Below are 9,743 nucleotides of genomic sequence, written 5' to 3'. Positions count from 1 at the left end.
ATCAGAACAAAAATGGTGCAAAACAGATAAAATGGAACAGAAAGGAAAAACATAACTGAGAAGCCAACTACTAAGAGATAAGCGACACTTTGGTACTTTGTCATTAGCTTAAAAAGTCCATGTGGCAGGGGGGTACTGTGCCTTTTTTTTTTAACCTGTGCAGGACACACACACACACACACACACACACACACACACACACACACACACACACACACACACACAACAAGTGTAACACAGGAAATATTCCCAGTCAGGTGATGCTAACAGATGATGAATATATACAAACAAGATTAGGAAAACTTGTTTATGAATGCTGCTGCAATTTACTGCATTAACTGATTGATTAATTGTGTGTTTTTTCATTCATTCATTTATTTACCATTGCACTTGTGTCTTATAAACCTTACGGCTTCATGACAATAAAATCTATTCTATTCTATTCTATTCACACACACACACACACACACACACACACACACACACACACACACACACACACACACACACACACACACACACACACAACCTTACGGCTTCATGACAATAAAATCTATTCTATTCACACACACACACACACACACACACACACACACACACACACACACACACACACACACACACACACACATAGACAGGGATACTGATGCAGAGACAGACAGAGACAGAGAGTAAGAGATAGGGAAAAGGGTTTTTTGGGGCGTGGGGGGATGGTGGAGAACGAGTGTAATTAAGACGATTGTAAGAATTTCAGTGTGTGTGTGTGTGTGTGTGTGTGTGTGTGTGTGTGTGTGTGTGTGTGTGTTCAAGTTTTTATTCATGTACACTCTGAGATTTTTATTTATTTATTTATTTATTTATTTTAAAATAAATTCGTTTTGTTCTGTCTTGTCTTTTTGTGGCAGACAACGCACCTTGCAGAAATGAGAGAGACAGCCCACTCCAGTTTTGCTGCTCTGCTGCTGCAATCACTGAGGGAGGAAAGTGAATGGGCCGCTCTGTGAGTAAGAAGATGCTTTGAGGTTGTTTGTTACACAGTTCACTGTGCCAGCTGGCAGCTTCGTTTCCGAAAGATTGTAATGTATCGTATGGTATCGTATGGTATCGTATTGTATTGTATTGTATCGTATCGTATCGTATTACAATGTATTGTATAGTATTTTATCATATCCCATTGTATCGTATGGTATTCAGTGTATCGTATTGTATTGTATTGTATCGTTTCGTATTGCATCGTATGGTATTGTATAGTTTCGTATTGTATTGTATTTATTTATTTTATTGTATTGTATTGTATCGTAGGGTATATTGTATTGTGTTGTGTTGTGTTGTATTATATCGTATTGTATTGTATTGTGTTGCGTTGTATTGTATTGTACTGAATCGTATTGGATTGGATTGTATCGTATTGTATTGTATTGAATCGTATTGTATTGTATTGAATCGTATTGCATTGGATTGTATCGTATTGTATTGTATTGTGATGTGATGTATTGTATTGTATTGTATCGCATTGTCACGTTATTGGATTATATTATGTTGTATTGTATCGTATCGTATCGTATCGTATTGTAGCATATCACATTGCATCGTATCGTAGTGTATCGTGCAACTTTCTGGTGCCCAGATTTTGAGAGTCTACCCTGAGTTTGTGAAAAACATAAACATCAAATGGGAAAAAAAATAAATAAAGAAAGAATATAATCAAACCAAAAAAGTCAAGTAAGTAAGTGAAATAAAATATGAATAAAAGGTAGTAGGTAAAAGGAAGGCATTGAACCATTGTACTTTTTACACACTTAACTTTTCAAGAAAGACTGGGTGTAGGGGAACGGTTTCGTTTTTTCTTGTTCTTTTTTTTTTTTTTTTTTCTTTTTTTCTTTCTTTCCTTTTTTAGGGACGGGGGTTGTGGGAATGGTGAAGGGTACTATGGAGGAGGGATAGAGTGGGGACGAGAGATGGTGGGGGTCGGGGGGGGGGGGGGGGAAGGAGGGGGGAGGTTATCCACTAATCAAGACGATTGGACGGGATTGGATTTCCTGCTCAGTGGCCAAATGTGCGCTTCGCAGAAACGATGCGGGCAGCTCCAATTAGTGCTGCTCAGCTCCATCTTTCTTCGATCGTGCGTGTGTGTGTGTGTGTGTGTGTGTGTGTGTGTGTGTGTGTGCGTGTGTGTGTGTGTGTGTGTGTGTGTGTGTGTGTGTGTGTGTGTGTGTGTGTGTGTGTGTGTGTGTGTGTGTTGTTGTTGTTTTTTTGTGTGTGTCTGTGAGCGTGCCAGTGTGTGTGTGTTTGTGGGTTTGCGTATGTGAGTGTGTGTTGGTGGGGGCGGGGGTGTTAGACTGTTGCTCTGGGAGACAGTGGTCTAATCTTGCCAAGTCTACAGAATTACCGTGGAGCTGCGAACGTTCCAGAAGAAGACGCTAAGCAATCTTAGCGCTGCAAAAAAAAAAAAAAAAAAAAAAAAAAAAAAAAAAAAATCACCCACCCATGCATCGCAGCCCCTGGGGTTCCTGAATACGTCTCTCATCAGCTGACAACTTGCATGCACATTGTGATGACGGAAAATGGTTCTATCAACGCTGTTGAAAGAACGCATCCCACCAGAAACGATATCCCCAAGGATCAATCATTAATTTCACCCTCTCTCTCTCTCTCTCTCTCTGTCTCTGTCTGTCTCTGTCTCTCTATCTCTCTCTCTCCCTCTCTCTCTCTCTTGCAATCAGCCAACCAGCAGTAATCGCTTTCAAGCAACACTCCCAGGACAGGGCAAGACTGAACAATGTCCAGACGTTTTGCTGTAATCATTTCGTCCCCCTCAGTAACTGCCCAGAGGATGAAGGCCGGGAGGAGAATCCACTCTGATCTTAAAGACTTGGGCGGGTGACAGGAAGTCACTGCCCCTTTACATCAACACACTTTCTTCTCTCTCTCTCTCTCTCTCTCTCTCTCTCTCTCTCTCTCTCCCAAATAGCTCGGACTGATTAATAATTTTCTTCCTTTAGTTATAGATCTCTGTAGGGAGGAAGGAGGGGGGCGTGGGGGGGGGGGGGAGCGGGGTGGGAGAGGGCGTTATGGATCCAGTAGCGATTTCACTGGAGGACGTTGGAGATGCAGGGAAAGGCTGGAGGTAGGGGGGGGGGGGCAAGGCAGGGGGCGGGGGAGGTAGGGGGTCGTAAAAAGAGGGAGGGAAGAGGGAAGGGGGAATCGGTAATCAAGACCACCAGTGGAATGGGATTGAATTTCCTCGTCAGTGAGCTGATTCTGCTGCACCTTGCAGAAGACGATTGTGAACCGCCTTAATTAGCGCCACTCTCTCGTCTTTCTGAGGACTGAGGGGCCAAAGGTGACGGATCCGGTCCTGAGGAAAAGTGGCTTTGTGCCTTATGATTTATATTGTTGGTGGTGGTGGTGGTTACACGATGGTGCGGTGTTGACGTTCCGGCTGCCGAAAGGTTTCCGTTGTGGGGAAGCTGCGTGAGATTACTGTGGGGAGGGTTTTTGTTCTCTCTCTCTCTCTCTCTCTCTCTCTCTGTCTCTGTGTGTGTGTGTGTCTGTCTGTCTGTCTGTCTCTGTTTCTCTGTCTCTGTTTCTCTCACACTCTTTCTCTCTCTCTCACTCTGTCTCTCTCTCTCTCTCTCTCTCTCTCTCTCTCTCTCTCTCTCTCTCTCTCTCTCTTTATTTCTTCTGTCTTTGTCTGTGTCTGTGTGCGTGCGTGTATCTGTGTGTGTTTCTGTATTTCTGTGTATTTATGTGTGTGTTGTGTGTTTTTTAATTTGTCTGTGTTTGTATGTGTGCTGTGTGTGCGTGCGTGCGTGCGTGTGTGTGTGTGTGTGTGTGTGTGTGTGTGTGTGTGCGTGTGTGTTTGTGTGTGTGTGTGTGTGTGTGGATGGGGGTGGAGAATAGGGGGAGGGGTTCGGGGGGGGGGTGTACCACAAAAAGTTTTTTTTGGCGGGGGGGGATGGGGGCGGAGTTGAAAATGCTAGAAATGCCAAGACATCAATTCCAACTTTCGCTGAACTTTTTTTTTCCCTGTTCCTCTTCATATAATGTGTGTGAAAAACAACAACTACGACAACATCATGACCACAATAATTGAAAACTGCTTCAAGTATCTTGCCACGTATAATTATGACTGAAAATGTCACAATAGTATTATATTTTTTTTTTAAATCCATACAGCTATATTAGTAGGTTACTTAGCTGTTGTTTTAACGCTACGTCAACCATGAAGGTAAGCTCGTGGTTCAGACTGATTTTTTTTCTTTATAGAGGTAAGCTCGTGGCTCAGACTGATTTTTTTTTTTTTATAGACGCTGTAGGTATAAGTTTATATGTCAAAAATGTTATCACTGGCACCGAGGCATGACAATGTGCCAGACAATTATCAAAATGGAATTTGTCAGTAAATTGGTGTACACGTTTTCCATAGGTCTATCTCACTAAGACATCTGTTTCTGTCTCTCACCTAACTCTCTCTCTCTCTCCGTCTCTCTCTGTCTCTCTGTCTCTCTCTCTTCCTTCTCTCCCTCTCCTTCTATGATCCTTCTATGGCAAGTTTCATCTCATTTTTTTTTATCAATGTGTGTGTGTGTGTGCGCGCCTGCGCGCGCGGGCGCATACGTGTGTGTACTCGCGCGCGTGTTTGTGCGTGTGTGTGTATGCGTGTGCGTGCGTGCGTGTGTGTGTGCGTGTGTGTGTGTGCTTGTGTGCGTGTGTGTGTGTATGTGTTTTGTTTGTGAGTGCGTGCGCTGGTGTGGGTGTGTGTGTATACACACATGTTATATCACTGTGTAAAGGAGGCGCTGGCACGTGCATATCTGTCTTCTCTGTCCACCGTTTTTCCCCGCTCGCCATCACTCATCCGCGCCCCCCCCCCCCCCCCCCCCATCCCCTCCCGACCTCTCTAAACCAAACCACACTCCCCCCGCCCCTTCGCCCCCATACAGCGACAGGGTGAATGCCTCCGCTGACCTTTTCAGGACAGAAGATACTGACCTTTGCATCCCAAGGGACTGACCATCTCTTTCTCCCAGCTATTCCCTCTCTCTCTCTCTCTCTCTCTCTCTCTCTCTCTCTCTCTCTCTCTCCCCTTCACCTTCTCTCTCTCTCTCTCTCTCTCTCTCTCTCGTTCGCTCTCACTCTCTCTTTCACCCTATGTCCCTCTTTCTTCCACCCTATGTCCCCCCTATCTCTCTCTCTCTCTCTCTCTCTTTCTTTCCCTTTCTCTTCCTCACTCTCTCCTCCCACTCTCACCCCCCTCTCTCTCTCTTTCACTATATGTTTCTCTCGCGCTCTCCCTTCCCTCTCTCTCTCCCATCTCTCTCTCCTCTGTCTCACCTCTCTTTCTCTGCCACCCCCCCCCCCCCCCCCCACCTCACTCTCTCCTCGCCCGCTCTCTCTCCCCAACCCCCTCTCTCTCGGTCACTCTATTATGTTTCTCTCGCGCTCTCCCTCGTCTCCCCCCCCCCCCCCATCTCTCTCTCCTCTGTCTCTCACCTCTCTTCCCCCCTCTCTCTCTTTTTCCCTCTCTCACTTTCCCTCTCTCTCTCTTTCCCCCTCTCTCTCTTTCTCTCTCTACCCCCTCTCTCTCTCCCTCTCTCTCAATCTATTTCCCCCTCTCTCTCTTTCCCTCTCTACCCACTGTCTTCCTCCCCCCCTCTCTCTCTTTCCCTTTCTACCCCTGACTTCATCCCTCTCTCTCCCTCTCTTTCCCTCTCTCTCTCTCTCTTTCCCTCTCTACCGCCTGTCTCCCCCCTCTCTCTCTCTCACCCTCTTTCTCTAATTTCATTTCCCACCGGGGGGGAACCTTTGAATGTCAAGGGCCATCACTGTTGCTTTGGTCAGGGGCCGGTGACTCGCCTCTCGTGGCAGTGAGTGCAGCCAACCCGTCCCCACCCACCTCCACCCACCCACCCTCCTCCATCCCCTTTCCCCCCCAACCCCTCCCCTCTTCCTCCTCTCCTCTACCCCCATCCAAACACCCTCTTCCACCCTCTCTAATTGTCCTCCTGTTCTTTGACCCTGTCCTCCCCCCCATCTGCTTTTTTTTTTTTGGCTCCCCATGGGGTTTTAATTGGAGAGGTGTTCGTTTGAAAACTCTGTGTGTGTGTGTGTGTGTGTGTGTGTGTGTGTGTGTGTGTGTGTGTGTGTGTGTGTGTGTGTGTGTGTGTGTAGCATCTCTCTCTCTCTCTCTCTCTCTCTCTCTCTCTCTGTGATATCTATATATGTGTGGTATATATATATATATATATGTATGTATATATATATATATGTATATATATATATATATATATATATATATATATATATATATATATATATGTGTGTGTGTGTGTGTGTGTTTGTGTCTGTGTCTGTGTGTGTATGTAGCACCTCTCTCTCTCTGATATATCTATATGTGTGTGGTATATAGATAAATATATAATGTATATATATATATATACAGATACATATATATGTGTGTGTGTGGCTCTGTGTGTGTGTGTGTGTGTGTGTGTGTGTGTGTGTATCTGTCTGTCTGTCTGTCTCTGCGTGTATCCAGTTATCTAATCTATTCATTTAGCTCTTTCATTATTTTTAAAGAGTCAGCGAAGCTGCAAAATTTGAGTTCAGGCATTTCTTACACAACACACAATCTTGCGAAATGAAGATAAAACACGCTGCACTTAGCACAGCTCGGGCACTAGCACCACACATCCTGAACAGCCATCCATCCACAGCCACACGTAAATTCATGGCCCATAACATAGCTAAGAGAGTGCTTGTCAAAATGATTATGTGGATGTGTGCGGGTGATTGCGTGCATTTGTGTGGTGTGTGTGTGTGTGTGTGTGTGTGTGTGTGTGTGTGTGTGATTTTAAACGTCATCCTTGTATAACGTGATGGGAAGAGGAGGCAATAAGTCTTGGGAAGGAGGGTGTGTGTTGTGGTGTACATGTGGGCAGGTTTAATCACAAGACATAATTGCCTGAAGTTGGATGCTCTGTGTTTGATGTAATGAACCTGTGTTCTGACTAGAGGTTTATTCGGAGAAAATGTGTGTGTGTGTGTGTGTGTGTGTGTGTGTGTGTGTGTCTGTGTGTGTGTGTGTCTGTGTGTGTCTGTGTGTCTGTGTGTGTGCGTGTGTGTGTGAGTGTGTGTGTTTGTGTGTGTGTGTGCGTGCGTGTGTGTGTGTGTGAGTGTGAGCGGATGTGGTGTGTGCGGGGGGTGGGGGGGGATGATGTTGCCAATATCAAGGCATCCGCTGAAAGAGAGTGAGACAAAAGAGTGATAGAGAGAGGTGTGTAAAGATAGAGTAGAGAGAGAGAGAGAGAGAGAGAGAGAGAGAGAAGCACTAGCACGTACACACATACACACGAACCCCCCCGCCCCCTACACACACAGAGAGAGACGCACAGACACACACAGACACACACACACACACACACACACACACACACACACTTGCGCGCTTTATCATCATCAAGGAACATCCCGAGGGAAGAAACCTCCGAAGAAAAGATACAAATGAACATTTTGACATTTCGCCATCCAACGTTGTTGTTTTGGTTTTTTTTACTTCTCCAATCTGTTCAGCGATCTTTTTTTTCTTTTTTCTTTATTTCTTTCATTCTGTCTTTCTGTTTCTTTCTTTCTTTCACCCTTCTCTCTTTCGTGTGTGTTTGTGGGGTCTCTCTTCTGTCTTTCTCTGTCTGTCTGTCTGTCTGTCTGTCTCTCTCTCTCTCTTTCTCTCTCTTTCACCCTCTGCTCTCTCTCTCTCTCTCTCTCACTCACTCTCTCGCTCACCGCCCACCTTTCTCCCCCTCCTTCCCCTCCTCGATCAACCTCCCTATCTCTCTCTCTCTCTCTCTCTCTCTCTCTCTCTCGCTCTCTCTCCCTCTCTCTCCTTCTCTCTATCTCTGCCCCTGATACAAACACGTGCTGAATAACACTACATGGATGTGTTCTCCTCCCTTCCCTTTCATCTCTCTCAGACACCACAAACAAACACATCACACGACGTTGTCTGGACGCGAATAATAATAAACACACCCTCCCTGTTTAGTTCATCAGGCGTCCCTGAAGTAAAGAGCTGATACCGTCTCCCAGGTTTCTTGCAGGTGCCAGTTCTGTAGCTACAGAGGTAGGGAGGTCTCACTAATTACAAGTCTGCATCAAAGGTTGTTGTCATCAACCAGCCTCGCGGACTGACTCATTAATTACGAGTCGGTGCCGAGGGTTCTTTTTCATCACACTAGCACGGTGTTACTCTCATCATTTCCAAGTTTATTTTTGTATTTGGATTTCTCTTTATCCCAACAGATTTCTCTGTGTGAAATTCGGGCTGCTCTCCCCAGGGAAAGCGCGTCGCCATACTACAACGCCACCTATTTTTTTTTGTATTTTTTCCTGTGTGCAGTTTTATTTGTATTTCCTGTTGAAGTGGATTTTTCTACAGAATTTTGCCAGGAACAACCCTTTTGTTGCCGTGGGTTCTTTTACGTGCGCTAAGTGCATGCTGCACACGGGACCTCGGTTTATCGTCTCATCCGAATGACTAGCGTCCAGTCCACCACTCAAGGTCTAGTGGAGGGGGAGAAAATTTCGGGGGCTGTGCCGTGATTCGAACCAGCGCGCACAGATTCTCTCGCTTCCTAGGCGGACGCGTTACCTCTAGTCTCAAACATTGTTGTCATCAACCTATCTTCTATAGAGAAACACGAGTTTCAGTTTTCAGTTTCAGTAGCTCAAGGAGGCGTCACTGCGTTCGGACAAAACCATATACGCTACACCACATCTGCCAAGCAGATGCCTGACCAGCAGCGTAACCCAACGCGCTTAGTCAGGCCTTGAGAAAAAAAAACCAAAAAAAAAACCGGGGGAATAAATAATAGATAAGCTGACATAAATAAATAAATAAATAATAATTATAATATAGAAAAAGTTAGTAATAATAATAATAATAATACTAATAAAATGATAATAATAAAAAAATAAATAAATAAATAAATAAGACAACAATGGTGATAAATAAGCGAATAAATGTAAAACATGAAGACACACATTCACACATACACCCACACATGCGTAACAGAAATGCACCAAACATGCAGTTTCACAGATATGAAAGCACAGTCAAATACATATAAACGTACATGAGCTCCAACACACACACACACACACACACACACACACACACACATTACCTTGCACCTCCTCTACCCCCCTCCTCCACACACTCATTTCTAGTCTACGTATCGCAGCTTCCACGGCACACACACACACACACACACACACAAACAGAGAAACACGAACAATCCTGAAACAAACACCAAGCTGGATCGGAGGAGGATGCTGTCTGGTCATGAAACAGAGCACAGCAAGTAGTCCTCTTCCCACCCTGACCCGGATAACTGGACGTTGTAGGCTCCTTTCCCACCTCTACTACAGACTGAGACTGTCCCCTTCTGATGAATGCCCGCCCATGCGGCACGGGTTCGCAGGTACCAGATCCATTGCTTCAATTCTGCCCAACGTTTGGTGCACTGAAGAGGACATCCTGGCCCTGTTTGGTGGTACTCCACGAGAAGCTCTTATCTGGGGACCACCACCTGCTGCACTGTAGAGGGCGGCGGACTTCGCGCTGCAGACCGGATGGACCATCTGACAGCATGACCTGGGGAACGTGGAAGAAGAAGTTGCCATCAACCAACTCAACGCATACAAACCGAGTTGGTGACGACATCATGATTCGCCCATTTCTG

At 45.4% G+C, this 9,743-nt stretch overlaps 1 protein-coding gene across 1 annotated transcript in view; it reads left to right on the top strand.

Moving 5' to 3' along the window:
* The first annotated feature begins 923 nt into the window (after positions 1–923).
* LOC143298630 (uncharacterized) overlaps positions 924–9,743 on the top strand; it is a 202,836-nt gene continuing 194,016 nt past the window's right edge. Inside the window, exon 1 of the mRNA XM_076611510.1 lies at positions 924–1,000. The gene's annotated coding sequence lies outside the window, so the exon portion shown is untranslated. The remainder of the gene's footprint in view (positions 1,001–9,743) is intronic.

This window comes from Babylonia areolata, chromosome 24, assembly GCF_041734735.1.
Source record: "Babylonia areolata isolate BAREFJ2019XMU chromosome 24, ASM4173473v1, whole genome shotgun sequence".
NCBI classification, from domain to species: Eukaryota; Metazoa; Mollusca; class Gastropoda; order Neogastropoda; family Buccinidae; genus Babylonia; species Babylonia areolata.
This window is presented reverse-complemented; position numbering and strand designations above follow the sequence as displayed.